The sequence below is a fragment of the Cebidichthys violaceus genome, unplaced genomic scaffold, assembly GCF_023349555.1.
Source record: "Cebidichthys violaceus isolate CVI_PGR_0920_01 unplaced genomic scaffold, fCebVio1.0.p SCAF_24, whole genome shotgun sequence".
Classification (NCBI taxonomy): Eukaryota; Metazoa; Chordata; class Actinopteri; order Perciformes; family Stichaeidae; genus Cebidichthys; species Cebidichthys violaceus.
The window spans coordinates 2,604,835-2,613,972 of NW_027176417.1; the positions used below are offsets into that span (position 1 = coordinate 2,604,835).

General features: G+C 34.9%; 1 long non-coding RNA gene across 3 annotated transcripts; it reads left to right on the forward strand.

Annotated features, from left to right (window-relative positions):
• The first annotated feature begins 182 nt into the window (after positions 1-182).
• On the forward strand, positions 183-4,574 carry LOC137879015 (uncharacterized). Of its 3 annotated transcripts, XR_011103686.1 has the most exons (5): positions 183-307; positions 1,018-1,042; positions 1,166-1,259; positions 1,402-1,473; positions 4,398-4,574. It is a non-coding gene; the product is annotated as an uncharacterized lncRNA (long non-coding RNA). The 3 variants fall into 3 exon arrangements; XR_011103685.1 differs by lacking the exon at positions 1,018-1,042; XR_011103687.1 differs by lacking the exon at positions 1,018-1,042 and having other exon boundaries at positions 1,170-1,259.
• Positions 4,575-9,138: the final 4,564 nt, after the last annotated feature.

Below are 9,138 nucleotides of genomic sequence, written 5' to 3' on the forward strand. Positions count from 1 at the left end.
AATTAAATTAATACTGAAGAAAACTTTAAAATAGGATGATAAATAATACATTTTTCATGACGGGACCCTGGTGTGGCGATGACGCCCAAAAACCGACACGCCCCCCATCCGTGCGTCATCCCGCCGTGACGCTACTTTGCTCACTTCGACGAGCTGACCCGATGACGCATGCGCCACGGCTGACAACAACTCAAGCGTCGCGCTTCCACCGGTTCTTCACGAAGCTGCTGCAAAAAGACGTATTTTGGACGAAATGTAAAAGCGCTAAAGGAGAGCGAGAGTGGAGGAAAACATCATGCAGTTTTAGGTGAGTTGTGAGGTTTGTCAGAGGCTGAACGGACACACAAACAAACAAACAAACAAACAAACACACAAACACATGCTCGCTGCAGCCGTTGAAGCTAATCAACGCCACCTGTGCGTGTCTTTCCAACTTATTCTCAGATTCGAACTTCCTGGATCAATAACTAGTAAGAGAAGCTTTGTTTGAAACAGACATTTGCTAAAGTGCAGTCTACAAAGTGCAATGACGAAAAGAGGTATTAGAAAAATATTTAATATAATATTGAATCAGTGCATTCTTCATGCAGTGTAGTGTGACAAGCTGCACGTCACCTGCAGCACATATATATTTTTAAATTGGGCATAGTTTGGGTGATATTTGATTTATAAAATAATAAATAACTTCACTGCTCAGTGAAGGGTCAATTGGCTACAAAGTCTGACTATTATTCTTATAATTGGAGGCTTATGCTGTATCCCAATGTCACATAAATATGTAATTTAGTGTCCTGGAAACACACTTTGATACAAGCTTTTATACAAGACAAATTCCCCTGCGGGACAATAAAGTATATCTTCTCTTAATTGTAGTGAAATGAATTAAAAGCTAAATAAATGGAAAGTGAATTTATCAGTGCAAAATGAATGTCAGACACCAAGGTTGATGTGAATGTGTGCAAAATGGTTCAACTTGAAATGATTGCAACTCAAAACTGACTTTATTTATTTATGTAGACGGCTGTAAACCTATTCTCTTCAGGTTAGTGTTTGTCTTTTTATTGATGAACATTCTCCACTTTCCAGTGTTAACGCTCACGATACATATCACTGTAAAAGCTATGCACGTGTAATATTAATGTGTGTCTTTCACTTCCATGTTAAGACAGGTGCTTGTAGATGAGGCTCAATGGATGACATCTGGGGAGAAGACCTGATACAGACCAGCTGAAGGAACGTCTCTGTGCTGAAGCTCTGAGGTAGGAGCTCTGTTCTTATTATCAGCTGTGTTGGTTTTCATCCATCTTGCATTAACACTGATACAGAGAGTCTGTTACTGGAGCAGAAGGCCGTGTGCTGTCAGTAAATGTTGGTGTTTTCTCTTCTCTGTTTTTGGTCCAGACTGCTGAATGAACAAAGAGACTTGAAGCTCCTGGAGGAGACGACAACTGCAGCGCTTGAAGCAAACATTTGGTAAATATCAAGTCAAATAGTAGCTGTTGTTGGTTTAGTAGTCATACAAATGTCAAATAAAAATGTCATAGTATTGTATACAAATCCTGTTTTGGTGTCATTTAATTTCTAATTAAAAAGTCCTCGTATAGTATAGTATGTCTTCAAATAAATTCAATAGTATGTCATAAAAAATATCATAAAAGTATTATGCTACAAATAATTTCCTATTTTAGTGTCATAACATTTCTCATAAACTATGCCATAAAGTAATAAATATATTGTCATTAAAATGTCATAATATAAATAAATCATAATAAAGTCTTAAAAAGGTCATAGTGGTCCATGAACAACTTCATAAATAGATGTTGTTATAGTACACCATTAAACAAATCCAGAATATTGTGTCCTACAAAATTATAGTTTAGTATGTCATAAATAAATACAATATGCCATACAAATATAATATATACAATATGTCATAAAATAATATAATATGCCATAAAAATATAATATATATAGTATAATGTCATAAATAAATACAATATGCCATAAAAATATAATATATATAATATAATATGTCATAAAACAATATAATATGCCATAAAAATATAATATATATAGTATAATATCATAAATAAATATAATATGCCATACAAATATAATATATATGTCATAAAATAATATATGCCATACAAATATAATATATATAATGTCATAAATAAATACAATATGCCATAAAAATATAATATATATATAATATAATGTCATAAATAAATACAATATGTCATACAAATATAATATATATAATATAATATGTCATAAAAATATAATATATATAATATAATATGTCATAAAATAATATAATATGCCATACAAATATAATATATATAGTATAATGTCATAAATAAATACAATATGCCATACAAATATAATATATATAATGTCATAAATAAATACAATATGCCATAAAAATATAATATATATATAATATAATGTCATAAATAAATACAATATGCCATAAAAATATAATATATATAATATAATATGTCATAAAAATATAATATATATAATATAATATGTCATAAATAAATACAATATGCCATAAAAATATAATATATATAATATAATATGTCATAAAATAATATAATATGCCATAAAAATATAATATATATAGTATAATGTCATAAATAAATACAATATGCCATACAAATATAATATATATAATGTCATAAAATAATATATGCCATACAAATATAATATATATAATGTCATAAATAAATACAATATGCCATAAAAATGTAATATATATATAATATAATGTCATAAATAAATACAATATGCCATAAGAATATAATATATATAATATAATATGTCATAAAAATATAATATATATAATATAATATGTCATAAATAAATACAATATGCCATAAAAATATAATATATATAATATAATATGTCATAAAATAATATAATATGCCATAAAAATATAATATATATAGTATAATGTCATAAATAAATACAATATGCCATACAAATATAATATATATGTCATAAAATAATATATGCCATACAAATATAATATATATATAATATAATGTCATAAATTAATACAATATGCCATAAAAATATAATATATATATTATAATATGTCATAAAAATATAATATATATAATATATGTCATAAATAAATACAATATGCCATAAAAATATAATATATATATAATATAATGTCATAAATAAATACAATATGCCATAAAAATATAATATATATAATATAATATGTCATAAAAATATAATATATATAATATAATATGTCATAAAAATATAATATGTATAATATGTCATAAATAAATACAATATGCCATAAAAATATAATATATATAATATAATATGTCATAAATAAAGTAGTCATAAAAATGTCAAATAAAAATGTCATAGTATTGTATACAAATCCTGTTTTGGTGTCATTTAATTTCTAATTAAAAAGTCCTAGTATAGTATAGTATGTCTTCAAATAAATTCAATAATATGTCATAAAAAACATCATAAAAGTATTATGCTACAAATAATTTCCTAATTTAGTCTCATAACATTTCTCATAAACTATATAAACCATAAATAATATAATATGCCAGAAAAATATAATATGTATAATATGTCATAAAATAATATAATATGCCATAAAAATATAATATATATAATGTCATAATATAATATGCCATACAAATATAATATATATAGTATAATATGTCATAAAAAACATAAAAGTCTTATGCTACAAATAATTTCCTATTTTAGTGTCATAACATTTCTCATAAACTATGCCATAAAGTAAAAAATATATTGTCATTAAAATGTCATAATATAAATAAATCATAATAAAGTCTTAAAAAGGTCATAGTGGTCCATGAACAACTTCATAAATAGATGTTGTTATAGTACACCATTAAACAAATCCAGAATATTGTGTCCTACAAAAATTACGTAGTTTAGTAATAATATAATATGCCATAAAAAACACACTATAGTGTCATAAAATGTTATGTCGTAAAAAAGTTTAGTATCCTAAAAATACATTTATAAACAATGTCATACTAAAGTCTGCAATAAAAAACAATGTAGTGCCATAAAAAGTTAATAATATATGTCATAGTATATAGTATGCAATACAAATATTAAAATATCAGTTTAATGTATCAAAATAATCAAAAAATATTAGTGTAGTTTGTTATAAAATGTCATTTAGTAGTATAATATAGTTCATTCAAAGTAGTTTCAAAGTCACAGTATAGTTTGTCATATAAATGTACTAATATAGTTTGCACTCAGTCATCAAAACGTTGATAACCTTTGTTGTATTTATTGTTATTGTTGCAGTATTAGTAATAATTCCTGTATGTGATGCATGTTCTAACGTTGTCCTTCTCTTCTTCTCTCTCCAGATGAGTGCAGACTTTCCAGACCAGACCTGAGGACGACGGGGTTTCTTCTCTTCATCCACGTCTTCTTCTGCTGCTCTGCGGTTACTCTGAGATCTAACTTATGAGAGTGGGGGGTGGTTCGAAAGTTGAAAATTTGCTGTGCAGCTAATTTTTTTAATAAAAAAATTTCCATAACCATCTCCGTTCATTCCTCCGAAAACCCAGGAGGAGACGGACGTCTCGACCCCTGGGGCAGTGGACATTGATGTCCTCACATAGGTGAGGAGCGAACCCGGGTCGACGCCATCCTAACCGGGTACTACGTTTCCACGCCACCATGTCACTCACACTTTGACCTTTTCTCTTGGTATATTTGTCTTCGTCCTTTGGCTGTTGGACCTCAAAAGTTACTGCACCGCATAAGAATTGAACCCATAACCTCCTGTATCCTAAGCAGTCGTCTATCACCTCGAGCCATCTGATCTGATACTCATGTCTGTGTCATTGCATATTAGTCTCCTCTGTTTTGACTGGTTGACCTTAAAAGTCACTGCACCACACAGGGATCGAACCCATAACTTCTGGTCTCCTAACCAGTCGTCCATCATCCTGAGCTATCTGATCGGTCCTTCTGCTGAGACTTTTGGAACTTATTCACCTACTTTATGGTGTCACACTTCAAAATGTAAAGCATTACTGAAGGTACAAACTCATAACCTCCAGTCACTCATAACCCAGCCTCACTTATGTCAAGTCGTACATCTTCATAGAATGTTTGACTTCCTCATCTTGGGTGTTGGGCATTAAAATTAACCGCGCCACAGGATTGAGCCCACAACCTCCAGACTCCTGATCAGTCCTCTATCACCCTGAGCCATCAGACCTGACAGGCTGACCTGCTGCAGCGTCACACATTGTTCTGCAAAAATAAACTGTCACTCTTCTCTATAAAGCTTCTTCACTATAAAGCTTCTTCACTTTTGTTGTTAGTGTTTCAAATGTGTGGAGGAAACAGACTGGACCTTCCTGAAACACAGTTATGGTTTGATCATATTGTCACGCATCACTTGTGTCAGCACTTTCACTCAAAAATTACTGCTCCTCACGAGGAGCGAGCTCATGAACTCAGGTCTTCAGAGCAGTTTGCTAACTGACTGAGCTATTCAGTCACACTGCCTTCACTCAGCTCTTAAACACACAAAACCTCTGGAAAAAAATAACATTTAAGCTATTTTACAAGAATGAGAGATTGTTCTGCACATTTCAGATTCACAAATAAAACATTAGATCACATTATGAATCATGTTAAGCTCTGGAGTCTCTAATTGGCCATGGAAACAGACCGGACTTTCCTGAACCAGAGTTTGGATTTGATCACTTCTCCTCTGGATGCCGCGCGTCACTCACTGTCAGCTGCTTATCTCAGTGAGCTATCCCTGAAGATCGAGGCCCGCCCATTTGTTCTGGGTTTTGTTCTTCACACGGCGGGCCTCGAGCAAATTCCATGCCGCGAGTCGAGAGCTTTTACTCATGAGAAAAACTGAAATTTCTACCGCTTGACCATCTATGACGTTTTAGTAACCCTAACCCTAACCCTAACTAAGCTTATATATAGTTTACTTAGTTAGGGTTAGGGTTAGGGTTACTAAAACGTCATAGATGGTCAAGCGGTAAGAATTTCAGTTTTTCTCATTCGTGAAAGCTCTCGACTCGCGGCATGGAATTTGCTCGAGGCCCACCGTGTGAAGAACAAATCCAATAAAAAAATTTGCAGGCCTCGGGCTTCAGGGATAGCTCACTGAGATAAGCAGCTGACAGTGAGTGATGCTTGGCATCCTGACGAGAAGGTATCAAATCCAAGCTGTGGTCTTTTTCCACGGTCAATTAGAGACACCAGAGCTGAACATGATTCATAATGTGATTCTGGTGTTTTATTTGTGAATCTGAAATGCGCAGAACAATCTCTCATTCTTGTAATGTAGCTTAAATGTTATTTTTTTCAGAGGTTTTCTTCATCTTGGGTGTTGGGCATTAAAAATAACCTCACCACGGGATGGAACCCACAACCTCCAGACTCCTGATCAGTCCTCTATCACCTTGAGCCATCAGATCTGACAGGCTGACCTGCTGCAGCGTCACACATTGTTCTGCAAAAATAAATTGTCACTCTTCTCTATAAAGCTCCTTCACTTCTGTTGTTAGTGTTTCAAATGTGTGGAGGAAACAGACTGGACCTTCCTGAAACACAGTTAGGGTTTGATCCTTTCACCTCATGTTGTCACGCATCACTTGTGTCAGCACTTTCGCTCAAAAATCACTGCTCCTCACGAGGAGCGAGCTCATGAACTCAGGTCTTCTGAGCAGTTTGCTAACTGACTGAGCTATTCAGTCACACTGCCTTCACTCAGCTCTTAAACACAGAAAACCTCTGGAAAAAAATAACATTTAAGCTACTTTACAAGAATGAGAGATTGTTCTGCACATTTCAGATTCACAAATAAAACATTAGATGACATTATGAATCATGTTAAGCTCTGGAGTCTCTCATTGGCTGTGGAAACAGACCGGACTTTCCTGAACCAGAGTTTGGATTTGATCACTTCTCCTCTGGATGCCGCGCGTCACTCACTGTCAGCTGCTTATCTCAGTGAGCTATCCCTGAAGATCGAGGCCCACCTATTTGTTCTGGGATTTGTTCTTCACACGGTGGGCCTCGAGCAAATTCCGTGCCGCGAGTCGAGAGCTTTTACTCATGAGAAAAACTGAAATTTCTACCGCTTGACCATCTATGACGTTTTAGTAACCCTAACCCTAACCCTAACTAAGCTTATATATAGTTTACTTAGTTAGGGTTAGGGTTAGGGTTACTAAAACGTCATAGATGGTCAAGCGGTAAGAATTTCAGTTTTTCTCATTTGGGAAAGCTCTCGACTCGCGGCATGGAATTTGCTCGAGGCCCGCCGTGTGAAGAACAAAACCCAGAACAAATGGGCGGGCCTCGATCTTCAGGGATAGCTCACTGAGATAAGCAGCTGACAGTGAGTGACGTGTGGCATCTTGAGGAGAAGTGATCAAATCCAAACTCTGGTTCAGGAAAGTCCGGTCTGTTTCCACGGCCAATTAGAGACACCAGAGCTGATTCATAATGTGATCTAATGTTTTATTTGTGAATCTGAAATGTGCAGAACAATCTCTCATTCTTGTAAAGTAGCTTAAATGTTATTTTTTTCCAGAGGTTTTCTGTGTTTAAGAGCTGAGTGAAGACAGTGTGACTGAATAGCTCAGTCAGTTAGCAAACTGCTCAGAAGACCAGAGTTAATGAGCTCGCTCCTCGTGAGGAGCAGTGATTTTTGAGCGAAAGTGCTGACACAAGTGATGCGTGACAACATGAGGTGAAAGGATCAAACCCTAACTGTGTTTCAGGAAGGTCCAGTCTGTTTCCTCCACACATTTGAAACACTAACAACAGAAGTGAAGGAGCTTTATAGAGAAGAGTGACAATTTATTTTTGCAGAACAATGTGTGACGCTGCAGCAGGTCAGCCTGTCAGATCTGATGGCTCAGGGTGATAAAGAACTGATCAGGAGTCTGGAGGTTGTGGGTTCCATCCCGTGGTGAGGTTATTTTTAATGCCCAACACCCAAGATGAAGAAAACCTCTGAAAAAAATAACATTTAAGCTACATTACAAGAATGAGAGATTGTTCTGCACATTTCAGATTCACAAATAAAACACCAGAATCACATTATCAATCATGTTCAGCTCTGGTGTCTCTAATTGACCGTGGAAAAAGACCACAGCTTGGATTTGATACCTTCTCGTCAGAATGCCAAGCGTCACTCACTGTCAGCTGCTTATCTCAGTGAGCTATCCCTGAAGCTCGAGACCTGCAAATTTTTTTATTGGATTTGTTCTTCACACGGTGGGCCTCGAGCAAATTCCATGCCGCGAGTCGAGAGCTGTCACGAACGAGAAAAACTGAAATTCTTACCGCTTGACCATCTATGACGTTTTAGTAACCCTAACCCTAACCCTAACCCTAACTAAGTAAACTATATATAAGCTTAGTTAGGGTTAGGGTTAGGGTTACTAAAACGTCATAGATGGTCAAGCGGTAGAAATTTCAGTTTTTCTCATGAGTAAAAGCTCTCGACTCGCGGCACGGAATTTGCTCGAGGCCCGCCGTGTGAAGAACAAATCCCAGAACAAATGGGCGGGCCTCGATCTTCAGGGATAGCTCACTGAGATAAGCAGCTGACAGTGAGTGACGCGCGGCATCCAGAGGAGAAGTGATCAAATCCAAACTCTGGTTCAGGATAGTCCGGTCTGTTTCCACGGCCAATTAGAGACTCCAGAGCTTAACATGATTCATAATGTGATCTAATGTTTTATTTGTGAATCTGAAATGTGCAGAACAATCTCTCATTCTTGTAAAGTAGCTTAAATGTTATTTTTTTCCAGAGGTTTTCTGTGTTTAAGAGCTGAGTGAAGACAGTGTGACTGAATAGCTCAGTCAGTTAGCAAACTGCTCAGAAGACCAGAGTTAATGAGCTCGCTCCTCGTGAGGAGCAGTGATTTTTGAGCGAAAGTGCTGACACAAGTGATGCGTGACAACATGAGGTGAAAGGATCAAACCCTAACTGTGTTTCAGGAAGGTCCAGTCTGTTTCCTCCACACATTTGAAACACTAACAACAGAAGTGAAGGAGCTTTATAGAGAAGAGTGACAATTTATTTTTGCAGAACAATGTGTGACGCTGCAG